Source organism: Sus scrofa, chromosome 11 (assembly GCF_054392235.1).
Source record: "Sus scrofa isolate SSC_HxYL_T2T_F1_AM1 chromosome 11, Sscrofa_HxYL_maternal_Yorkshire_Landrace_v2.0, whole genome shotgun sequence".
Classification (NCBI taxonomy): domain Eukaryota; kingdom Metazoa; phylum Chordata; class Mammalia; order Artiodactyla; family Suidae; genus Sus; species Sus scrofa.
In genome coordinates this window covers 23,440,722-23,467,668 of record NC_139393.1, presented here as the reverse complement: position 1 = coordinate 23,467,668, position 26,947 = coordinate 23,440,722, and the positions used below count along the sequence as shown (strand labels likewise).

The following is a 26,947-nucleotide window of genomic DNA, read 5'->3' as shown; positions in this document are numbered from 1 at the left end:
CTTTGTTCTAAAATATTAGGCAATTTAAATGAAATGGAAAAATTTCTAGAAAGACACAAGTTATTAAAACTGACTTGAAATAAATCTGGATAGATCTATATCAAGTAAAGAAACTGAATTAGTAATTAAAACTCTTTCCACACAGAAAAGCTGAGGTCCAAATTTCTTTCCTGGTAAAATCTATCAAGTCATTTCTTTGAAGGAGAAATAATACCAATTCTATACACACTCAGAAAACAGAGGAGGGAATACTTTTCTACCTGTTTAATGAGGCCAGTACTACCTTGATATCAAAGCAAGACAGGTATCATAAGAAAAGAAAATAAATAAAACTATGGAACAATAACCCTCACAAATACAGATATGAATCCTTAGCAAAACATCAACAAATCAAATTCATCAATGTAAAAAAAGGATTATAAATGATGAAAAACTGGGATTTGCAAGAGCAGTCTGAAGTTCAAAACTCAATTGATGTAATGCACAATATTAAGAGGATAGTGGGGAAAACCCATACAAACAGTTTAATAAATGTAGGAAAAGAACTGGAGAAAATTCATTCACGTTAAAACAAACAAACAAACAAACAACTCCCAACAAACAAGAAGGAAAAAAGAACTTTACTTTAACAAAAAGCATCTAAAAAAACCTGCAGCTGATACCATACTTAGTGTGAAAGACTAAATTCTCTCTCCCTCAGACTGGGGAAATTCACTGTATATTGGTGGCTCTACCCAGTCAAGTGAGTCAAGGAAAAAACTTATTGTTTATGGATTAGAAAGGAAAGTGTAAAATGTTTTATATACAGATGATGTTGTGTATAGAAAACCCTAAGGAATCTAAGGGAAAGACTCCCAGAACTAATGATAAGAATTTAACCAGGTCACAGGATACTAGATAAATATACAAACAGAAATGTATTCCTATATACTAGCAACAAATAATCTAAAAAATGTAACTAATAAAAGAATTCCATTCACAATAATATAAAAAAACAAAGGACTTAGGAATAATTTATAATTAAAAAATAAGAACTCTACATTAAAATTATATTTCTGGAAGAAATTAAAGAAGACCTAAATAAGTGAAAAATATATCATGTTCATGGATTGTAAAACTTGATATTAAGATATCAATTTTCCACGTGTTGATCTAGAGATTCCAAACAATCCTTGTCAAATTCCAGCTGCCTCTTTTTTATTAGATTCAATTAGTTGATCCTAGGAAGTATATGTAAGTGCAAAGGACATAGAATAGTCAAAACTGTTTTGAGAAAGAGGAACAGAGTTGAAGGACTTACACTGCCTGATTTCAGAGCCCAGCAGTAGTAATAGTAGGCAGGGCAGTGTGATGTCGGCATAATGACAGATATAAAGATTAATGGTGCAGAAGAGTTAAGAAATAAGCCCACATATATATGGTCAATTTATTTCCAACAAATATGCCAGAGTAATTCGATAGGGAAAAAGTCTTTTCAATAAATGGAGCTGAAACAATTGGGTATCTATTTGAAAAAAAAATTAGCTTTAAATTGATGGCAGACTTGCATGTAAGAGCTGAAACTTTAACATTATCTAGAAGAGAACACAGGAGAAAAATCTTTGTGATCTTAGGTTGGTAAATATTTTTAGATATAACATGAAAAGCACTTCTATTAAAATTTTGATAAACTGGACTTCAGCAAAATCACAACCTTTGGTCTTCACAGGGTACTACTAAGAAAATGAAAAGAGGCTGAGAAAATATTTTCAAAATATACCTGATAAAAACTTTCATATCAATAAATAACTTTTGAAATTCAACAAGACAAACAACCAAATTCAAAATGAGAAATGATTTGAATAGATATTTCTCTAAAGAAGGTATACAAATGGCTAATAAACACATGAAAATATGTTCAATGTCACCAGTCATCAAGGAATGCAACTTAAAACCATAAGATACCCCTACATGCCCACTAGAGCGGTTTAATTAAAAAAGACTAAGGAAGTTCCCATCATGGCTCAGTGGAAAGGAATCTGACTAGTATCCATGAGGAGGCAGGTTCAATCCCTAGCCTCACTCAGTGGATTAAGGATTTGGGGTTGCTATGAGCTGTGGTGTAGGTCGCAGATGTGGCTCAGATCCCATGGTGCTGTGGCTGAAGCCTAGGTCGGCAGCTACAGCTCCGATTCAATCCCTAGCCTGGGAACCTCCATATGCTGTGGGTGCGGCCCTAAAAAGACAAAAAAAAAAAAAAAAGAAAAAAAAAAGAAAGAAAGAAAGAAAGAAAGAAAAAAAGACTAAAAATTCTAAGTGTTGGTGAGGATGTGGAGGAACTGGAACCCTCATACACTGACAGAAGTTAAATGGTATAACCACTTTGGGAAATAGTTCAATAGGGTTTTTTTTCAAAGTTAAATATAAATATATCAAACAGACCAGCAAAATCCACTCCTAGATATTTACCCAAGAGAAATGAGAACATACAGCTACACAAAACTTGTATGTGAATGGTCATAATAGCATTACTCACAATAGCCCCTAAGTGGCAATGTACCTCAATTGACAGATTCAAAAACAAAATGTGGTAAATCCTTGTAATGAAATATTACACAGCAATTAGAAGGAACGGATTACTGATACATGCAACAACATAGACAAACCTCATAAACAAAATGCTAAATGACAGAGGCCAGATGCATTAGCCTAAAATGATTACATATTTAATAATTTTTTTTCTTTTTTGGCTGCCCCATGGCACATGGAATTCCTGGGCCAGGGATCAGATCCCAGCAACCGTTATGACCTGCACCATAGCTGCAGTAATGCTGGATCCTGAACCCACTGTGCCGGGCTGGGATTGAACCTGTTTCCCCGTGCTCCAGAGATACTGGCAATCCCATTGTGCTACAGTGGGAACTCCTTACAGAATTTCTAAAAGGCAAAGCTGCCTGGATCTAGGTTGAGAGCAAGGATTAACTAAAAATAGTTCAATACAAATGTGCTGAAACTGGACTGTTTCCAAATGTTTATAGCATTTTTTTTCAGAATCACTAGAAAGTGGAAGCAGCCAAGATACTCTTTAAGAGGTAAATGGATAAACAAAGTATAGTACAATCATACGATGGAATATTATTCAGCTATAATAGGAAGTGTATTATCAAGACACAAAAAGACATAAACACATCTTAAATGCATACAGCTATGTAAAATGAGCCCATCTGTAAGATCTATGTACAATACAATTCCAGCTATGTATATAACATTCTGGATGAGGCAAAGTTATAGAGATAGTAAAACAATCAGTGGTTGCTGAGAGTTCAGGCCATGGTGGGGGCAGTGTTGAAGATGTGAAACACGAAGGATATTTCAAAGTGGTGAAACTATTCTGTATGACACTGGAAGTGTGGATACACAGCACTATGCATTTTGTCCAAAGCCACTGAACTTCACAGCACTAAGAGTGAAACTCAGTTTAAATTATTTTTAAGAAATCATTTATTGAGTTCCCGTTGTGGCTCAGCGGAAATGAATCTGACCAGTAACCATGAGGTTGCAGGTTCAACCCCTGGCCTCACTCAGTCAGTTAAGGATCCAGCGTTGCTGTGAGCTGTGGTGTAGGTCGAAGAAGCGGCTCGGATCTGGCATTGCTGTGGCTCTGGCTGCGGTGTAGGCCAGCAGCTGTAGCTCTGATGCAACCCCTAGCCCAGGAACTTCTACATGCCGTGGGTGCAGCCCTAAAAAGCAAAAGAAAGAAAAAAGCAAATAAAGAAATCATTTATAATGTCAGGGGATACCAGCAAAGAATGAAAACTCTGACAAGAAATGTAACTGCATCACAGTGTATGAAACAACCTCACCAAGGGAGGTAGGGAGAAAAGGTGCTGACCTAAGGAATATGGGAAACGAGTGGGGCCTGTAAGACATGAAGGCAAAAGAACCTGCACATAAGCACTGTACTCTAGTTGGTAAAGTTGTTTCCATGAGGAATATGGGCTAAGGATCCTGAAACTACCATACATGCATATTAGAACTAAACAATGTTTCAACATTGGCCCATTAATTACAGCAAATATACCATACGAATATCTTAACAGGAAACTGGATGTGGGGTATATGCAACCATCTGAACCATCTTCCCAAGTTTTTGGTAAATCTAAAATTGTCCAAAAAAAATAAAGGTTATTTTTGAAAAAGAAAATTATCCTCTTTTCTGGGATATTACAAGACAGATCAGGAAAGATCTATACAGAAATGTCTGGGATAAAATTAACTGGGATATCACACAGATAAATTCCAGAAAAATGTGTTCCATTTGGCTCTGTGTTGGCTTAGAGCTTAAGTGGCAGTTAGGAAAGGTTCAGAGTTAGAATAATCATTATTACATATTTGGCAGAAATTTCCATCATTAACAGCTGAGAAAACATGACATGGAACCCTTGAACAGAACTTGAACAGGGAAATACAAACTCTCTCCACTTTGTTTTCTGTACGCAGCTGACATCTCCTATGGAACAAATGGCTGGATTTTTCTTTGAAGAGCCTGCAAGATATTTCTTTTAGGAAACTCTAGCTTTAATAACTGGAGAATGCTTTCCAATGCTCTAAGCCCCCTTAACTCATTTGATGCCTGCAAGATATTTCTTTTAGGAAACTCTAGCTTTAATAACTGGAGAATGCTTTCCAATGCTCAAAGCCCCCTTAACTCATTTGATGCCTCATTTATGAAATTAGTTTTGTCATTATTTAAAGGAAGAAAAAGATTCAGGTATAGTAAATGATTTGCACCAAATATGCATTTAAAAAGTAGTGCAATTGGAATTTAAATGCTGGTCTTGCAAATGAACATCTACTACCCTTTCTATAACTAAGTGGTCTTTTTAAATTTTAATGATTTTTATTTTTTTCCATTACAGCTGGTTTACAGTGTTCAGTCAATTTTCTACTGTATAGCACGGTGACCCAGTCACACATACATATATACATTATTTTTTCTCACAATTATCATGCTCCACCATAACTAAGTGTGTTCTGAGAAAGCCTTTGTTCTGCTCTTTGGCACACGTTATAAAACACCAGGCACCCTGAACAAGTGAGTGCACCACAGGTAGGCTTTGGCCTTCTAAGTGGGCAGGGGTACAAACAAACCTCAAAGTGCTTCGGAGCATCAAGTCCCTATTCCAGTCATTTAGTTTCTTCTTTCAGCTTGTCCCCCCAGGGCTTTCATTGTCTCTTCTTGTATGAGTCTGATTAGACCTTTAGGTCACTCATTTGAGCTCAGCTGGTGAGCAGTGACTCTGCCTCGCTTGATTATGCTTCCACACTATAATTCAGCTTTCTTTTAAAAAACGTTTTGGTATTTCTCTTTTTTGGTGGTAACACAAGTTTTACTCTCTGAGCAAAGGCCAATTATACAGTATAGAATATAAGTCACCATCTTTTACATTAGATCCTCAGATCTTATTCCTCTTACAGCTGAAAATTCAGCTCTAAACTCCTCATTCACTTGCCTTATGCTGAGATCCTGGTCCCTGTCCCTGTTTGGTCTTGGTCTTGACCGAGCGTGACACATGACAAAGAGCATTAGACTGTCAGAGATGACCAAATGCTATTTTAAATAGGCCCTCTGTACTATTTTAAAAAACTCACTGAAAAATGAAGTACTTGAGAATTCACAGAGTTATTATGAACATCTAATTCTACCTCATCTCTCTTCTCAGGAGAAAAGTCTGAATATGCATCACTGCTATTGAGGGAGATGAGGAATTGGGTCATTATTTTCAATTTCACAGTAATATTTCACTGACCTCTAAAAATACTTATAATTAAAATGGTATAGAAGAAAATTATTTAGCTGAATCAGTCTTTGATAGAAGAGAATAATAATACTACACATTAGAAGAGCAAGCTTTTCTTTAGGATGGCAGCTTAGGTTTTCACAATCTAACCTGTTCAGATACGAGATGTATTTCGTGTCTCTCCATGTTGGGGTTATTGGGGAGGAGAGTCATGTGTTCCATGGGGGGTGGAGGATCTCAGGAAAGGGAACTGATGACTTTTAAAGTCAGTCTTTTAAATCAATACGTCAAATGAGATTTCACATTGGGTCACTCTGGTCCATTAAAACACATCTGTGTTGCCAGGGTACTATTTTCCTCGCATGCTGCTCTGTCAATTTTCATTGCCTTTTGCTCATAACTCTGAATTGGAGTCTACATGCTCCTGGGGAGACTGAGAGCCAGTGGCTTTGTCTCTATGTGACCAGGCACTGAAGAGCAATGTTCCCTTGCCTCCAGGGGCTGCCAGGTAGTCTGGGGAAGAGCATCTTTGGAGGAACAAAGACTTAGAATGGGGCAGCAGGGAGAAGAGTCCACCCGAGATTCCAGGTGCTGAGAAGTGTGGTCTAGCAGAGAGAATGCTGCCTCAGAGGGTATGGAAATAAGCCACAGGTATGCGGGAGAGGCACTGTAAGCAGGAAGGCTGTCTTGTGCAGTAGGAACTCAAAGCAAGAGATGGGGAAGTTATGAGAGACAGGCAGAAGAAGGCCACGAAGACTGAGGCATGAAGTGACACTCAGAAGTCCAGACAGGCAGAAAAAGGAAAAAATGGTTAGCAGGTAGCAGGGCTTCACCTCCTATGTCAAAGTTCAAAAATGACTCTAGTCCCTGTCTTGTCCTTGTGGCTTGGGAACAAAGGGGTGTGCAGGCAAGGGCAAGGCAAGGCTTGTGCAAGAAACAAAGGCCAGTACATGGAAGAAGGGTCACCAGGGGCTTGGGGGGTCAGGGAGTTAGTGTTTCATGGGTATAGAATTTCATGGGAGGATGAAAAAGTTCTGGAGGCAGATAGCAGTGATGGGTGCAAGACAGTGTGAATAAATTTACAATGTGAACATACTGTGTGTTGGAAAACGTTTAAAATGGTAGATTTTATGTTAGGTATATTTTACCACTATAAAATGTTTTAAAGAAGGAAAAACTTTTAAAAATAGAGAACATTTTTCAATGATTTTCAATGCAGGAACTCAGACACCAGGGACAAGAGAGAAACTGGATTCTTAGAACCTGCCCCTCAGGTGAAGACTAGCTCTCAGTGCTAAGACAGAAGGGCCTGTGTGCAAGGTCAGAGCTAGACTGGAGGCACACGTAACTTTGTGCAGAGTGTGTTCTGCACAAAATCTTGCTGCTGTTTAAACCTGGGAAGGATGAGCCTGAAACTGGCCTTGAGTAGTCTCAGCTATGGAGGGAGAAGACGCCTGGAGAGGCTGGATACTGGGCAAGACCAGTCCATGTTGGGTTTCTGTGATCTCATTTTCTTCGCCCAGAACTCACAGTGGGGAGGACAACAAGAAATATCAGCCCTGAGGAAAAGCAGCCCCCACTGAAGGAAATAATTTGAGACTGAACAGAGTGGAAACAGGATATGGAGTTCCTAATATTTTAGGCCAATTCACTAACTGGTAGACAATTCTTCCTTTTAAAGAACTCTATGCCTTTTCACTAATGAATTCATGTCCCTGTAGAGCCACAAAGGAGGAGGATTTGGCCCAAATGTATACTTAAACTGGATCGCCTTGTAAGAGTGCTTTAAAAAAATAAAATGCAGCCACCTGTGACCTATTAAGACTGTTAATGTACTCATTGACATAAATACCTGAAGGGTTTCTACAACAGCTGGAACACGGCTCAAAGTTCTTTTGTGTCTGCTTTTTAATGTACTTCCAAAGTGACTTCATAAAATTGCAACCACTACCACCAGTGGGACTGAGCTTTTGTTTAACTCCCTGAGTCCATCTTCCACCACTATTGATGCAAGTGATTATTAATATTGCCTACTCTAAATGTCTGGAAGATAGACATCAAACCCCGCATAAGTTATCAATTGAGAGAGGAGGCTTAAGAGACTTAGGCAGTTAACCCACATGTCCACAACTCTCAAAAAATGGCATTTTTCTAACTCCAGTCTCACACACTCTGTAGAATCTTCAGCCCTCTCAAATTCTTCCTTTGAGGGTCTTAGTAAGACCCTAATTCTTCCCCATGGCATCTCCTGAGAGTTCAACCAACTTTAACCTTCTTGGCTGTCATGGGACCCAGTGTGCCCAGACTTCCACGGTGCTGCATTTGCCTCTGCTGTGCCTGACAGGAGAGCCTGGCCTTCACCACCCACCAGAGAGGCCAATTGTTCCCAAGGTCCACACTGAGGCTCACGGTGACCAAGGGAACCAATGTCTGGGCCGCTGCAGCTAGTTGTGACAGACTCTACTGACCCAAAGCCACCCTGCCACTCTGCCTCCACCCTGGTGTCCTTGAGCTTTGCTCAGTCATTGCCTAGTCTTTCAGTCCACAAATGTTTAGTGAACATCTATTATTTACTGAGCACTAAAGCAGGCTCATGGTGTACAGTTATGTACTAAAAAAGCATCATGGAGCTTAGGTTCTCGTGTGCAGACTGACAGTCAATAAGCAAACAAGTTAACAGGTGGACAATCATCTACAAGAAGTGCCAAGAACAAAGTAGTCAAGGTGTTGTTACGAGGAACACAAGTGGACTATCAGGAGGTGGCTTCATTCAGGAAAGGGCATTTAGACTGAGAGCCAAAGGACTGAAGAAAACAACCCTTTAAGGAGTTGAGTTAAGATGTTTCCAGGAAAAGGGAATAGCAAAGGCCAAAAGGAAGGAAGAAACATGATATAGTTGAAGACCTAAGATAAACCTGGAGTGAGTGCCACTAGGAGAGAGACAGAGACAGAGACAGGCAGAATGGCAAGAGCTGGGACTGCAGCAGTAAGGAGCAGTCAGGCTGCGTCTGGGTTTGTGGGTTGTACTGGGGTAGCCATTAACAAGTGGAGCAATGGAATAATCTTTTACATGTTGGAAAGATCATCTTGACTATGTGAGGAATTAACAGTAAGTTAGAGTCTAATTAGCAATTAGAGGGGAACAAGAGAGCTAGTAAGGAGAGCAGTCAGGAGGTAAGGTGCAGTCAACCAAGTGAGAGATGATGGTGGCTTAAAGGTCAATGACACTAAAGACGGTTATAAGAATATGGAAGATATCCTTTGGAATAGGAAAAAAATTGCAGAGTCAATATAGAGGTGTGGTAAAGGAGAAGAGTCAAGTCAAGATCAACTACCATGGTTCTGGCTTGAGCAACTGGATGAATGCTGCCACATTTACTAAGATGAGAAAGATGAACAGACTTCAGAGGGGAAAGTGAAAGTTTGCCACTTATACTGTTTGATGTGTGTATGAGTTACTGAAGTGGAGCACTGACTAGGCATTGATATACTCTCATCTGTTTATTTAACAATATTTTTGAGTCTTTACTGTGCATTGGAATTGGGCCAGATTCTGGGGGCAAAGCTAGAAACAAAACAGAGATGGTCTTGGCCTTGTGAAATTTACAAGAAAATAGAATAGACATTGAACAGGTCACTAACATGATGTAGGTATTGATGCAGAAATCTGGGAGGGAAGAACGGAGAGGGGATGACAGTCTGGGTGGCTAGAGCAAAGGTTTCCTAAAGAACTAATATTTCAACTTGGCTTTGATATATAAATGAAATAAGTTGAGTAAAGAGGTGAGAGGAGAGTTTCAGGCAGGACATGTGCAAAGCATGTGTAGAGGCCTGGAGGCAGGAGAGATTAGTCTTTCCAGGAACCAGTCCTGTGGTACTAATTCTTTCCCCAGAGATTCTCAGTCTTTTTGAAAACAGCTTGTAGTGGCTGGTCCCACCACTCCTCCAGATATGCTGGCCGTGGGGTCAACAGCTCCCACTCAGCCAGGACTCCTGCTGTGTTTAAAAGATCTAAGTTCAGGCTTAGATCAACAGGTTCTTGGGCACTTAACTATGGATTATGGAACTTTATATATATAAACTTTATATATATTTGGCTGTGACCATGGAATGAGGAAGTTCCCAGGCCAGGGATCGAACCCGTGCCACAGAAATGACAATGCCAGATCCTTAACCTGATGAGCCACCAGGGAATTCCAATTATGGAATTTTAGAAGAACTTCTTGCCTTTAAGAAAGAATCTGTCATGTAGCAGAGTAGTAAAATGTGTTACATTAAAATTATGTATAGAGAACTATGGGAAGATTGAACTCGTGACTAACTCACCCCAGAGGCCACAGAGAAGACATCACAGAGGGTAAGAGGGAAAAAGAAAGAAAAGGTAACACTGACATTGGGATGAGCACATAGGAAACATGTGTGAACGAACTGGGTGCTTGGGAAATGACAAGCCATCGGGGACAATTTCAGGACCCTGATTTATACAATGAACACAATTAGTTTCCTCTCACATACATTTTCTTCCCTAGAGCTAAGAAGACTTCCCTACATTTAGCAATAGCTGTGATTTTGTAACTGGTGAGTTTCTCCAAGGGCAGAGTATTGTTGAAGGCCAAGGAAATAAAGGATCCAATACCAGTGGTCATATAAATACAGGAGGGAGCAATCCCCCAGGGGTGAAGCTGAAGACCACAAGGCTTCACTCCCTCCTGACACATTTCAGCCACCTTCCCAGGTAGTCAGGGAGCAAATGGGATAGAGAGCCTCTCCGTACCAAGGAAGACAAGTCATCCGCCTAGCAGTCCCGCTGACCCCATCCCTGCAGAAAGACACCCAGCCCTCGGTAGCTCTACACATTCCTTACCCCACCCCCAGGACCAATATTAGAGCATCTGCCATTTAGGAAACTTTCAAACCCAGCTTTCCCCCATGACTGATGGGAAAAATCAATTTGCTTGTGGCCATTTTCTTAAAGTGGCATGGTATAGAAACAGATTTAGAAATCTCAATAACTCAGACCTGTTAGAAAATGAAGACGGGGGGGGGGGGGCGGGGGGGAGTGGGAGTGGGAAGAATCCTAGAAAGAGGAAATGAATCTGTGTGAGAAACTATTTCCCAACGAGCCCCCACATTAATCACAGCTTTCAGACGGCAGCCTCAAAGACCACAGCTGGGTGATAATTAGGAACCAAGCAATTTTCTGCAAGGAGTACAAGACAGAGCATTATTAGGTGACGTGTTTTTTTTTCTTTTCTTTTCTTTTTTTAACCCAAGAAATGTGCTGCAGTCCCTTAATAGCTTTGAAAAGCAAGACCATTAAATATCAAGGCAGTGTGTCAGGAGTAGCAGAAAGCTTAAGTGTAGGCTTTCTCATGTCTGTCCTAGGAAGAGTCTAGTTAACTAGTTGCATAAAATTAAAACACTCTAGTGGTTTCCAGGGGTTGGGGAGGAAAAGAGAGGGATGAGTAGGTGGAACACAGGGGATTTTTATGGCAATGAAACTATGAGGCATGATACTGCAATGGTAGATATAAGTCATTGCATGTTTGCAAAATCCACAGACATGTACAACATAAAGATTGAGCCCTAATGTACAGATTTTAGTTAATAATAATATATTAATATTGGTTCATCGATTGCAACAAATGTATCACACTAATGCAAAGGGTTAATAATAGGGTAAACTGGAGAAAGGAGAGTGAATAAATGGGAACTCTACCTTTTATGCAACTTTTCTGTGAACCTAAAACTGCTTTATGAAATAAAGTCTTTTAAAATTAAAAAAATTTTTTTTGGCCACACACACGGCATATGGAAATTCTCAGGCCAGGGACTGAATCTGAGCCATAGCGGAGACCTATGCCATACCTGCAGCAACATCAGAATCTTTAACCCACTGCACCAGGCCAGGGATTGAACCCACACCTCCACAGTGACCTGAACAATTGCAGTCAGGTTCTTAACCCACTGCACCACAATGGGAACTCCAAAGAAGTTTTTTTTCTTTCTTTTGATGTAGGGAATTATCACCTGCATCAAATGCCGCAAGGTAAGATGAAGATGTGGAAGTGACTATGTACTGGATTTGGTGCCTTTAATAAAAACAATTTGAGAGATGTAGTGTGTACAACAGCCTGACTGGGTAGGGTTAAGAGTGAATGGGTAGAAAGAGTGTGGAAAGCCAGCATAGAAAACTTGAATTTTTTATAAAGAGAAATTGGGTGATGGTGAGAAAGTTGGCATTTTGCTAGACCTTCAAAATGGAAAGGGAGTGACAAGGACATCAAGTAGGGGACAGAGTGATTCTAATTATGAGTTGTGGCTTCTAGACTCAGTGAGATAAGATGAGGCCATGAAGGAGGTGAATGACAGTGGTGGTGAGGTCAATACAGTAGAGGTTCTTTTTTATGAATAATCATTAAAGTTGTGGTATCAGAAAGAGCCTGCTGATCTGTGTCCAGGTCATTGTGTCACAAATTAATTTTGTGTTTCTAATCATGGCGACAAAGAACTAAGCCTACATTGAAGTCTCACTGCATTCAAATAATAAACGGAATACAAATCATAATTATAAAGGCCACACTCCATTTGATTTCCTTTTTTCTCAACCTTATAATGTTTAATTGTCTCATTTCCCTATGAGAAATTACTAATAGCTCTTGGGATGACTGTTAGAATTCTTTTAATGAAATCATTTTCACACCCTTTGCTGATTTCACATGACTCCTCTAATATAAAAATTGAAAGTTCATTCTGAAAAAATCTCTAAGACAAATTGTCTACCATGTAAATGATTACAGAACAACAAGTAACTAGACATACATTATTATCCTGGAGGTTTTTAGAAAGAGACAACAAGAATACCAATTATTTATTGAGACCTTATTTATGTCTATCATTTTGCTAGGAAATTTCTAACCTGTGCAACACCATTGCAAGGTAGGTATTATTATCCTCATTTTACAAATGAAGAAGAAGAGACTCTGGCAACGTGACTAAGATCATATGGTTAAGAAGTGACAGAACCTGGGAATTTGAACCCTAGTTACTACGACTCCAAGACCACTTTTCACTCCTCCACTCTTCCTCTGTTTCTTCCGTACACACTCTTGTATCATCTGCTTGGTGAATTACAGCATCCCTTGCTAGCGGTTTAGTATCTTTGTTGTGCAATGGCAAGTTAGTGGTTTGCTGTAGGTTGATAACTCAAGTAAAGAGTCTAGAGGTTGTGTTTGTCCACTCATTCCCTTATTTACTCACTTCACAGAACCACTCTTCTAAATTGCACACAGAACAGCACTATTCCACCAATGCTACCGTGTTGTGTTGTCTCTCATATAACTGCTGTGTCTGTGACTCTTCAATAGCTATGGAAAAAGGGCTACTCAATTCTGACACCTTATTTTCAAAACTTCAGCAGCAAATGATTACTATCACCTGCCTCTCAATCACATCTCCTTTTATCAAATTACACTAAAGATCACAGTGCTACTAGATAAATGATCATATTTTAGGATGAAATAATAGCCCACATATTTTCTAAAAATAAGTGAGCTATTAATGGTTCTCTTCCTCTTAGACACCCACACTGACATTGTGGAACTTGTTTCCCAGTGCCTGTCCCTTTGGTTTCAACTAACATCTTGCTGGTGATATGATCTCACAGTTTATTTCTTTCCTCCTATCACTTGATTTCCAGCATGACTACAGTATAGTCACGTATTAAAAATGTAGTTGTTAAGGAACTGGTGTCCTAACTTCAGGTTGTTATTGTACCTGGCAGAAGAAATAAAAATGCTTCTTTGATATTTAAATAATCTTTTCATCAGAATGATATAGAAGTTAATTCATCTACATTTTTAAGAATCATAGAATACTTTATCAAATCAACTCCCTCTCTGATAACATCAATGAAAGTTGGACAAATACTAAAATGTAGCAACTTGAAGTCATTAGAGAACAATCAAGGAGGAAAGGAGTTAGGGACAAAGAGTCTGGAAAGAAAGAAACTACAATGAGACATTCTGCTGCTTTTCCCTTTGAGACATTTTACCATTGCTAAACTGTTCAGGATGAAAAGATTAGGAGACAAGCACAACAATGCAAAAAAGAGGTTTAAAAGCCTAGCAAGCTTTTGTTGGTATCACGGTACTTGGAGGACACAAATTGGAATTCAAATCCCAATCAAGAATGAGAGGTGACCAGAGTTCCGACCGTGGCGCAGCAGAAACGAATCTGAATCTGACAAGGAACCATGAGGTTTCGGGTTCGATCCCTGGCCTTGCTCAATGGGTTAAGGATCTGGTGATGCTGTGAGCTGTGCAGTAGGTGGCAAATGTGGCTCGGATCCTACATTGCTGGCTGTGACGTAGGCTGGCAGCTGTAGCTCTGATTCGACCCCTAGCCTGGAAACCTCCTTATGTAGCAGGTAAGGCCCTAAAAAGCCAAAAATAAATAAATAAAATAAAAATAAAATGAGAAGTGATGATGGTAAACATTCTATTATTTCAGTTGAAACCCATGAAGAAATACAAACTAGAACTAGGCAAGTCCTCGCAAAAACAGGGGACCTGATTCAACCTGATTTCTCCCAGTCCCCCATTTGATCAAGGTTACATGGCGTTTTTCTGCCTGCCAGAAATAAAAAATAAATCTTTTATGGAAGTAGATTATATGACAAAAACTCTATAATTTTTCATAAGCAATACCCATTATTCAATTGAAAATTACTGGTATGCCTGGAGACAGGACCAAAAGACTGAAAATCAAGGGACAGAAAGAAAATAATAGAAATGGATGCACAGGCAACCCAGTTATTGGTTAAAAAAAAAAAAAAAGAACCTAAAATTAACTGTAGTCAATATTTTTGAGAAAATAGATGATAGGAAATGAGAACAGGAAACTAGTTTCCTTAAATAAAGGAATCCAATAGAAATTTTACAAATGAAAAATACAGTATTGTAGATTAAAAACTCAATAAATGAGTTTAACATAAAATTAGAGCAGAAGAGAGGAATAGCGAATAGAAGATGGGTAAGTGAAGGAAAATTCAAATTGAACCACAGAAAGAAAAGAGGATGAAAAAATACAGAAAGACTATAAGGGTATATGAAATAATAGTTTTTTTAAAAAGACCTAATACTTGTGATTGGATTTATAGAAATAGAAATAGAACAGGAGTAATATCTGAAGAGCTAATGACTGATAATTTCCAAAACCTAATGAAACATAACAACCCACACTCAAGAAGCTCTGAGACACCAAAAAAGATTAAATACAAAAAGGAAAAAACCCACCCCAGACACAATACAGTCAAATTGCTGTAAACTAAAAACAAAAACAAAAGCTATTTAAAAACAGCTGGAAAAAAGATTCATTACTTTCAAAGTAACAATTATACATTGACTACTTCTCAACAGAAATAACAGGAGTCAAAAGACAATGGGGGGGTCACACTTATAAAATTCTAAAATTAAATAACATCAACGTAAAATTATTTATTGAGTGAAAATATTCTTCAGTGAAGATTTTGAAATCTTATACCATTAAGTACCAGTAAAACTACAAATTAATATTATTTAATATAATTCTTTAGGAAGTAGAAGAATTATTTTAAATGTGAAACATAAAAAATATGTAAAAGTGGGAAGAATACTGGAAAAGGTAAATACATGAGTAAATATGTTGACTTTCCAAAGCAATAACATAATAAAATAATAACATAAGGATAATATCTTCTGGGGTTTAAAACATATGCAGAACTAAAATATATGACAACGACAACACTGAAGGCAGTAAAGGTAAATGAAATTAAATATTTGCACAAAGTTAAGTCTTTGCATTGCCTGGGAAGTGTTAAAAATACTAATTTGAGGAGTTTCCATTGTGGCTCAGTGGTAATGAACCTGACTAGTAACCACAAGGATGCAGGTTCAACCCCTGGCCTCGCTCACTGGGTTAAGGATCCGGCATGCTGTGAGCTATAGTGTAGGTCTCAGATGCAGCTCGGATCCCAAGTTACTGTGGCTGTGGTGAAGACTGGCAGCTGTAACTCTGATTTGACCCCTGGCCTAGGAACTTCCATATGCTGCAAGTGCAGCCCTTAAAAAAAAAAAAAAAAAGACAAAAAAATTACTGATTTTATTATAGACAATAATCAGTTTACTGTGCATATTATAATCTCTAAATGGTAAATAACAAGTCACTGAGTTAAATAATAAAATACTTGACTATTTAAAAATTATGAGTGATGAGAAATAAAGAAACAATTTGATAAAAACAAAGAAGCTTGATGACTATCAGATAAATATAACAAAATCACACAAAGGCATACTGTAATTAAATTTAAGAATATCAATAATAAAAAGAAATTTTACACGCTAAAAGAGGAAAATGACAAATTAAATACAGAAGAACAAATTGAAGAATTATAGCAGGCTTCTTTTCAGTATCTATGTAAGCCAGTAGACAAGGGAGTAAAACTCCAAAAGGAAAAAAAAATCTATCTAATTAGAATTCTACACCCAGGAAAAATATCTTTCAGAATAAATGGGAAATAGAGACTTTTTTAATAAGGAAAAGTTGAGAGAATTAATTGCCAGCAGATCTACACTCTAACAAAGAAAAGTTTAAGAAAAATATTATTTTAAAAATTTCAATCTACATTAAAGAATGAAGAGTATCAGAAATGGATAATATGCAGGTAAATATAAAATATATTTTTTCATTTTTAGTCTATTTAAGAGAAGTGAATATTAATAGCAATTATTAATTATCACTACTAATAATAGCAGTGTATTGTGATGTTTATAATACGTAGAAGAAAAAAGCATCACAACAATAAGACAAATGTCAGGAAGGAAAAGTACTTCGTTGTAAGGTTTTTTTATGCTATACACTAGGTAGTACTCTGATTTAAAGCTAGACAGTGATAATTTATAAATGAGTGTTGTAACCCCAAGGACAACTGATAAAAAGTTAGAAAAAAGAAAAAGGAGATATAGTTAACAAGGCAATAGTGGAGATAACATGGAGTCATAAAAAGTATTCACTGCAAAAGATAATAGGAAAAGAGTAAATGAAAACAAAGAAGCAATTGAAAATGAGAAATCAAATATCAAGATGGCAGATTCAAACCCAACCACGTAAAAAATTACATTAAATTTAAATTGTTTAAATGCTGTAATTGAAAGGCAGAGCTTGTTAAATTGGACAAGAAAGAAAAGCCCAATTATATCAACATTGGATAAAATTCATTTCAAAGAATATTATCAGGAATAAAATAGTGTATATCATAATGATTAACATACTGATCAAGAGAACATATAAATTATCAATGTGTATGTCTGTGTAATAGTTTCAAATATATAAGGAAAGAGCCAGTAGAAGTCAAAAGAGAAGTAAACATACTCACAATTATATCAGTTGAATATTTCAACGTATTTCTCACACTAATTATAGAAAAAACCTGATAGAAAATCTTTGAAAATAGGTAAGATTGAACAACACCATCATCCAAGTGATAGAACTGACATCTGAAGAAGCTCCAACCAACAACAGAAAACATATTCTTTTCAAGTGTATACAGAACAACCACTGAGACCATGAGTCTCATAAAACAAATCTCCTCATGTGTAAAATAGTTTGTCGTACAAAGTATGTTCTCTGCCCACAACGAATTAAAGTAGAAACCAACAAATAGATAACTGGAAGTTCCCCTAAAAAAAACTGGAGATTAAACAACACAGTAATAATTGATGAAATCCTGGAGTCTTACAGCATTGGCCAGTAATCTTTCCTTACAAATAAATGAGTCAAGCGAGAAAATGTTGAAGCAAACTGCTTATGAATACATTTAAATTCTGGTATTTACAATATCTGGGAAGAACTGTGGAATTTGAGGTAGAAGAGGAAAAATCCAAAAGCAAAAGAACATTACCTGGAGTGAGCTTTATCTGCTGGAGCTAGACATAGGCTGTCCACTATCAGAAAAAGAGCTTCTCTGAGTAGGAGGTATGGTTCTGGGATAGACTCTTCACCTTTGAGGCACCCATCACCTTCTAATATTAACTAGTAAGTGTCCATTGCTCTTGTTCTTTTCCTAGATAAACTCTGGCCACACTGGCCTCCTTGATGTTACTCAAATAAGCTACACATATTCTTGCCTCAGGCCTTTGCACTGGAACCCTAGTCTAGAGCTCTTGTCTTCTGCCATAAATTTGCCTGACTTATTCCCTCGCCTCCCAGGCCCTTGTTCAATGTCACCTTCCCAATGAAGCCTTCCCTGAGCCATGGTCTATCACCTTCTCTGATTAATTTTTATATCTAGCACTTCCCAGCTAAGTTTTTCTATTTAGCTCTTATTCATTTTTCCACCCCCGACTAAAATATGAGCTCTAAGAGGGCAAGAATTTTGCCTCATTTGTTCCCATTGTATTTCTAGTACCTGAAATAATGCCTGGCACATAGTAGGTCAAACAATCTCTGCATACCCTATTCCTGCCACCTGGAAGGCTTCTGTTTACCACTTCACATTTCAGGTTAAATACCACCTCCTCAGGGAAGTCTCCCCTGACTACATTATTTAAAGTACCTTTATTCCATCCTACTTATTCTTTCCCCCATTTCAGATTTCTTCACATTCTCAGATTTCTCTGAAATTATCTTATTTGTTTGTTTCTTTATTGTCAACATCTTACTGTTGTGACGTATATTACATTGTGCACAGCTGATCCCAGAACCTGAAATAGGACACTGCCTGCCACATAGTAGGTGCTCAATAAATACTGGATGAATGAAGGAATGAATGGGCTTGAGTTCTTTGTGCTTTTCATCACCTTTGCTGGAATGCTCATGTTACCCAACCTCCAAATCTTACTTTATGACTTTTTGTTTTGAATAATTTGATCTGTAGTTTCTATGTATAATAAAAACTGGTAGGGTAACCCAGAGTCTTCCAGTTTTGTAAAATATTCCAGTCTTAACATGAATAACAGAAACAATAACAGCAAAATCCTAATTTGAGAATTTTATCCAATTACCTTGGGTCTGGTAAAGGCAAGTTCCTCCTGCTCAACCTCCTATTGTTCTATCCCGAAGTCATCCTACTTCTGTTATCTTTCACCTTTCTAAGCTGAATGTCCTCAGCAGCAAAAGTGAAATCCTTTAATCTTCCATTTTGGAGCCTATGTTTGAAATGGATTAAAGAGTCAAACAAAATTAGTTTTCAAACCTTCAATTTTCCAGGCCTACAGGCACTCTCCCTCTCACACAGAAGTGAAGGTGGCTTTGAGCCATCTGTTACTTCCCATGAAACATTTCCCTGGGCTGTCGCTGCTGTTTTTCTACTTCTTTTTATATACAGGATCAAAAGAAATTTTAAAAGGGAAGGTTCCCCCACCCCCCCCAAAAAAGACATCTCCTGACCACACAAATACACAGCTTTGTTTACTGGTCTTCTAGTTTTCTTGAAAGGCCTTGCCAAGAAGAAGCTTCATTTAGCTGACAACAGCCATTTCTCATTAAACCTCCAATTTAAGCATGACCCAGAGTGGAAAATTGCAAAACAGGAAGCTTTCAAATTGCATCAAAGTAATGTTATTAGACATGGGAGCAAAAGACCCTTTATGATGCTGGCTCTTCAGATGAGACCTACATTCTATAGGAGGAGTTTAGGGCTCCTGTGGGAATTGGCTCCTCTTCATTGAGTTACATACATCCTGGAGATAGATGTGCCTATGGGCGGTAATCCAAGTTCTTTTGGGAATGCTGACTAAAGGTAGAGTGACCATGTGTCCTGACTTTCTAGCAGAGACAGTCTCATATTAAGCCTGTTGCCCCAGGGTAATTATTAAGAATACCTCCTTTCGGAGTTCCTGTCATGGCGTGATGGAAACGAATCTGACTAGCATCCATGAGGATGCAGGTTTGATCTCTGCCCTTGCTCAGTGGGTTAACGATCCAGCGTTGCCGTGAGCTGTGGTGTAGGTTGCAGACGCAGCTCGGATCCTGCGTTGCTGTGGCTCTTGCGTAGGCCGGGCCGCGGGAGTGGCCCAAGAAATAGCAAAAAGACAAAAACAAAAACAAAAACAAAAAACCCCTCCTTTCTCTCTCAAAAGTATCCCTGTTTGAATAATCAGTTCTGTGGTCATCCTAACTGAAGATCAAAGTGGGTTGCTGATAACACAATTGAAGAAACTACTGTTCTTATCTGTGGTGGACTACAGACTTGTTTGGATGGCGGAAAGAAACCTTGCCAAGTTTCAACTGTTTGACCAAGTACATCCACACTGATTTGACCTTTGGCTGGCTGGTATCTTGGATAATCCATTCCAGACTGTTTGAATCCAGGCTTCCCAATTTTAATGTCTCAAAAACTAAAGACAGCTAATTCCAGAGAAACATATACAAGTTGCCTTATGAGCCATCTAGAGAACTGAAATTCATTGTTCTCTTCTCTGCCTTGTTAGAGCTCTGTGCTGTCAGATGTAGTGGCGACTGGCCATCGATGGCTCTTGAACACCTGAAATGGGCCAGTTCAAACTGAGATGGTTCTAAGTATAAGACACACAGTGGAATATGAAGACTTAGTACCAAAAAAGAGGAAAATATCTCAATAATTTGTATATTGGTTATATACTAAAATAATGATATTTTACACATAATGGGTTAATTCAAATATATTATTAACATTAATTTTGCTTGTTTCATTTTCACTTTTTTCTTTGTTTGTTTTGGCTTTTTACTGCTGCAGCCACAGCACATGGAGACTCCCAGGCTAGGGGTCAAATGGGAGTTGCAGCTGCTGGCCTACGCCACAGCCATAGCAATGTGGGATCCTAGCTGTGTCTTCAGCCTATACCACAGCTCATGGCAACAAGATCCCTGACCCACTGAGTGAGGCCAGGGATTGATCCCTCATCCTCATGGATACTAGCTGGATTTGTTTCTCCTGCACCACAGTGGGAATTCCCCATTTTCACTTTTTTAATGTAGCTACTAGAAATTTAAAATTATCTGTGTGGCCTGCATTATTTTTCTAATTAGATGATACTGATTTAGGCCTTTAATTTCTACCCAAGGAGACCCACTGAACTGGAACTAAGCAGAAGATTCAGCTTTATTACAGACTGCTATTTGGCAATCTTTGTTTTCCTTGGGTCAGGTATTTACTAGCACTTCCAGACTTAAGTGAGATTAACAAATATTAATTATCTACCATGGACAGGAACTCAATAAATGTTAATGCACACAGTTCTCCTTCCCTAGAGAGATTGATTCAATCGCTTTTAAATAATTAGGAGTTTCTCCACATAAAGTACTCTCTTCCTATATAATTAATAAAGGGAAAAACTGCTCAATATGTGACTTCATCTTGTCAATCATTTATTCCCATATTCCCTTACTTCAGTGGATATTACTAGCAGCATTTTTAGGCGATTTGTCTTATTTGTACCTATATTTATATGGGTGGAATGTGAAATATGTTCTATTGGTAAAAGTTGATGAAATTATCAAGTTGGGTAAGCTGGGACTGTGAAATATGACTCACAGGCAGTGATTTAGGTGGAATTTAGTGAACTGAAGAGCATAAATAAGGTGTAAGTTTTCTCCCCCCAGGAATAAATGGGAAATGCCTTTAAATTTGTACCAAATAAATATAGGGACTATGTAGCAGATGAAATTACTGCCAACTCACTAAAGATTTTAAATTTTATTTAAAATACAGAGCCAATTTATCTTTTAAAAGATCCAGCTTAATTAGGCTTTGTCTGGCTAATATATAGATAATGAAAGAGACATGCAATTGTGAAAGTGGGGAGATCGGTTAGGGCCTGTTGCAATGGTCCAGGCAAGAGATGATGGTAAATTTGGAAAATACACTATAATAGAAGAATTTAGGGGAAAATATGAGAAGAAAAGAAATCTCATAACTATAGCACCCACAACACAATCATAGATAACACTGAGTAATATTTCTTTCCAATAATTTTTCTACACAAAATGCATTTGGCCTGGTTGCATTTATACTTTATGTGATTTAAGAATAGAACTTCTAAAATTTGGTATTATAGGATTTTTTTCATGTTATAAAATGCTTTATCACCTTTAATATCCGTGTAATGTTTTATCAACAGCTCTTGCTGGCTACATAACTATCTCCCACAGTTTGTCATTTTAAGTTACATGAAATGTGCTATTTTAAATTACATTAAGTTTTTATTGATACATTCCCAGAGTTGAATGCCAAAAGTGTAATTATTAAGCTAGAGGTTATGAACATTTTAGGTAGCTAAGCATGCTGCTTTGAATTCAGGGTTATGTTTAAAGATAAGCATTTTTATCACTTTCAGATTCAGATAATAGTAAAACGAGGTTAACGAAGTATTTTCAAGTAAGATCCTCTTTGGGAAGCTTCTTTACTAAATAGTTAATTTTCTAAGCACATGAATTATTTAATTCCTTCAAATATTATCTGTTAAAACATCCTTTCTATATTCAGATTCTTTTTTTTTCTTTTCTTTTTTAGGGCCACGCCAGTGGCATATAGAAGTTCCCAGGCTAGGGGTTGAATCAGAGCTGCAGCTCCTGGACTACACCATAGCCACAGCAATGCCACATCTGAGCCACATCACATTTGTGACCTATGCTGCAGCTTGCAGCAACACCAGATCCTTAAACCACTGAGCCAGGCCAGGGATAAAACCCGCATCCTGATGGACACTAGTCAGGTTCTTAACCAACTGAGCCACAATGGGAACTGCAAGATAAGACATACTTTTTTTCTCCTATAGATGGAAATATAAATTACTAATTCCAAAGACTATTCCAAAATAATTTTTACGCAAATATTTTAAATTTTGAAAATTTAATTTTCAAAAATTTAATTATTTTAAATTTTGAAAAAAATTTCAAAAGGGTATTTGAAAATAATTTTTACACAAATGTTTTAAATATTTACTTGAATTCTGACTTGCATTTTAAATTAGTAAATTATTTCTATGTAAGTAATCATTAGGTAAATTCTAGCTCCTCATAGAATTAAAAAACACTACAAATGAGCAAAGTCAAAATTAATACATTTCACTTTTGCTATAAATGAAAGTAACTTCGCAATTTAGTCTAAGATGTATGCAGTGTCAATCTAATGATACTAGATATATCGATCAAAAATTAAACTTCCATGGACTGCATATCTAAAATCTGAATTATGAGCCAGAAGACCCTTGACCAATGTTTTAGGACATTAATTGACTTTGTATTGGAGGCACTAGATTCAAACACCAAGAGCTAAAATCTTGATACAAAGAGAAAGAAGGTCTCTCCTATTACCTCTTATACTTTCCTCTTCTTTCCTTCATGTCTTTAACTTTAATACTTCTAAAGAAAAAAAAGAAATTGTTAATAGACACTAAACAACTCACAAAACCAAAGTGACCTGTTTTTCTGTTGTAATTTACATCTTGTATTCAGTCAAGATCTAATTTACCAAGGATAATGATTTAGAAATTTGCAAATGTATTTTGGGCTGGTGAAAAGAGACTATGCACATCCCACATCCAACCAGCTTCAAGGGAGTGAGGCTTTGTCAGGGACACCAGAGTAGGTAGTGGGTAAATGCTTTCCAATATTTTTCATTATTATTATTACTAGAGATAAAATTAAAAGTATGCTGGTAGGAAGAATATGAATTTGAAATGCAGAGCAGATAAGGGCTTTCAGGAGGAAATGAATTCTTTCAGTGGGCAGTATGCTTGACACTATGCAACAGCTTTATCCAGCCCAAACTGCCAACAGTGTCCTGGGTATATGCAGGAATGGAGGAGAGAGATGATGTCAAGGTCTGTGAGGGATGCCCTCTCCATTCCCCGCCCCAGTTCCATCAGGACAAGATTTCAACCTTCACTCACTCATTCATTTCATAAATATCTACCTATTGCCTGCTATGTACCAGGTGTCATTCTAGACACTAGATGCATTGGTAAGCAAAACAAAGGCAGAGAGTAACAAACATAATAAAAAAACGAATACAGAGAGGATATTAGAAGCTGATAAATGCCATGGGAAATAGAAGGAGAGTGGGTATGGCTCTCTGGGAATGGGGGGGGGGGGTATCGCCATGTAAATCAAGATGAGGAGAATAGGCCTCCCTGAGAAGCTAACACTTGAAAAGAGATAGGAAGCAGGTGTGGGAGGCAGCCGCTGGGATAGATATTTGAGTGAGTGCAGTCCAGAAAGAGGGGGAGCTGGTGCAGAGGATCTAAGGCCCTAGTGTGCCCCCTGAGTCAAGGTTCAACAAGGGGGTCTGTGTGGCTGAAGCAGAGCCAGGAGGGAAAAGCAGAAGGAGCTAAGTTACATTTTTGTGACAATCAGGATAATTCTGGTATTGGGTAGTTTCTAAGCCTAGCTCATCAGATTTACTTGATTTATTATGTCACCAAAATATCATAGTATTTAACTTATATCATGGATTAAATAATTGAGAATTAGATTTTTTTTTTTGACCATACCTGCAGCATATGAAATTTCTCAAGTCAGGGATCGAACTTGTGCCATAGAGGTGATAACGCCAGATCCTTAACCCAATGAGCAACCAGAGAACTCCCAGCTATGATTTAGATTTAAACATACCTAAGAAATGAACTAAGACCCTATGAATCACACTATGCTGCCATGAGGAATGTATCTCAAGTCACATGTGCTACAAGTACTGCACATCCTGAGGCTGTGCAGAAACCACTGGACACTTGTAAACACAATTCTCCTTCCAAGGTGCATTTCCCTCACACCTTGAAGTCAACAGCTGCTCGGTGCAACTGCCTCTAGAGTAGAATGCCAGCATCCCAGAAGTGAGTTTAACAAACTTTTATGTATTTTTTATCTTAAAAAATAAAACTCACCATTTACATGGTTTTCTAACTTGGTTCAAGGGTCAGAGGTTTGGTTTGTGTAACCCACAGTCAGCAGGGTTTCACGATATAGAGCTGTTAAGATTAGCATCTTCCGTGTTAGCTCATTAGCAGTACATTCTGACGTTTTGCAGTTGACATGTGCTGTACCTATGACTATAAAATTATTTTGTACTATTCAGAAGTTCCCTAGTTATCTCATGGCAAGGTACTTAAAAGAGCTGTTAAATTTTAGGATGAATTACTTTCTTCTACAAAGAGATGAATGATCCAAACTTGCTTGCCATTTCCACCATGACTAGCAGCTGAGAGTAAGCTCATTGGTATTTCAAAAACATGAACACGATGAAGAGGGAGAAATTAATTGCTTTTCAAAGAAGTATGTCCTAGAGAGAGAATTTGAAAAAAAAAATGTTTTTGAAAATGCTCCCTCGTTTTGGGACATGATCATGAGGCCATGAAAATGATAGAGACAACCTATTGTTAAAAAAGCCTATCTGTACCATTATAGAAATTGGAGACCATTTTCTAATTTGTTAAAAATCTTTCAGACCAAGAGTGTCAGTGGATTTTTGAACACATTAAAAAAAAAAAGGTGTAGCACTTTCTAATTTGTGGGGGAAGGGGACTGATATCAGGGAAGAGTAGTGCAAACACATGGGGCAGTAGCCTGTGCTGCTAATGAGGGACCCTGGAGACCTGAGGAATTATTTCTGCTCTTTGGGTCCTAAGACTGTTCCTCCTCCTGACTGATCACCCTAATTGTTCATCCTTTCTTACGTAAGCATGAGATAATAAGAAAGGTGGGTAGAATTCCGGGTGGCCTGTAACTATTTTATAACAAAAAGAACTTTAGTTAACAAACAAAAATCAAAACTGTAAATTCTCCTTACATTTAAATTAAAAAAAAAAAAAACCCACAAGAAACTCCCTATAGTTGTCATTGTCTATTATAAATCTGTTACTGATTCCAATCTGTTGTGAGAATCAGTATGAAGTTCTTGGTATGAATGACAATTCTTCCAACTCAGTCCCCAAAGCAGCAAGAGTGCTCAGAATCAGTGATAGCAATTTTCGTATCCAGTTAACATCATCATTCTTCTAAAGAACTTTTATTTACTTGGCTCTCTATCCTTTTCCAGAAATACATTGAATAAAAAAACAATCTTGCATAAGCAAAGTTGGTGTTAATACTCTCTTTCTGTTAAGCTCTTAGTATCACCTTCTAATACTAACTGTAAATTGCTCCAATCTTTTCAAGCAAAAATGCTCATTTTTTTCCATAATATTTCTATTGCACAATTAAGCAAGGCCTATTAGAATATTATTTCTTTAATTTCTATGTGCTTTATTTGGCTAAGTGGACATCTATTTCTCCTATATTTATTTTATGCATGAAAAAACAGAAGTACTCTGACGATGAAGAATTTATCCAAGCCTCCCAATGAATGGATAACAGATTCTTCAAATGGAATCCAATTGTTATGCTATTTAGACTTCTCCTATGTAGCCTGCCACATCCTGTATTTTAGCACCAAGTATTTTTAATATATCATTTGTTTGTTTTTAAAATTTAATTTCTCCATAGAAAATGGATTATTGGTTTAGAATGCAGGAATAACAAAACTCAGCAATGAAAGGTCACTTTGATAACCCTGATTCAAGATATGACAAATATTGTAATGAAAGTTATGTTAGGTTAATTATATTTCATGTTGCAGGCACTGAAAATTAGATTGCTTATTTATATTCATTTATTACAGTTAGGAAGTACTGTCATCAAATTTGCTTTAGATGGATTTTATTGAACAGAAGGGAATTAGTTTAATTGAAAAAGTTTCTATTTTGAAACACGCAGGAGTTTTCTATTCTCTGGTTTTGAACATGAAAGGCATATATCTGCTGCTGCTCCTCCAGTATTTCCTGCCTGTGCTTGACTTAATTAAATTGAGTAATGAAATATGTAACCAGAACAGAAATTTCAAATTAGAAAGGTACAAGAATATCACAATTATTTGAAGAGACATAATTGTAGCAGTTATGTATCAACACATCCTCAGACAAAATAATCATCTACATTAAGTGATTTCATATCTTTGAGCCAACACTCTTAAACGGTCTCAAAGGAATCAAAAGAAGACATTTGTATTAGAAGGACTAAGATCTTGATTTCATAAAAGAGAGTCAAGCTATATAGCTTCATTCCAGACTGAGTGTATAGTTTCCTATTTCCATCAGTAGCTATGTGTTCAACACAAT

General features: G+C 37.5%; 1 long non-coding RNA gene across 3 annotated transcripts in view; it reads right to left on the bottom strand.

Moving 5' to 3' along the window:
• LOC146398587 (uncharacterized) overlaps positions 1 to 26,947 on the bottom strand; it is a 151,356-nt gene that overhangs the window by 62,622 nt on the left and 61,787 nt on the right. For 2 of the 3 annotated variants that reach the window (XR_014819533.1, XR_014819535.1), the window contains 2 exons: positions 23,112 to 23,159; positions 18,821 to 18,964 (listed from right to left, as the gene is read on the bottom strand). This is a non-coding gene — a long non-coding RNA (uncharacterized LOC146398587). Of the gene's footprint in view, positions 1 to 18,795; positions 18,965 to 23,111; positions 23,160 to 26,947 lie in introns of those variants that run through there. The other variant, XR_014819537.1, reaches the window with a different exon arrangement.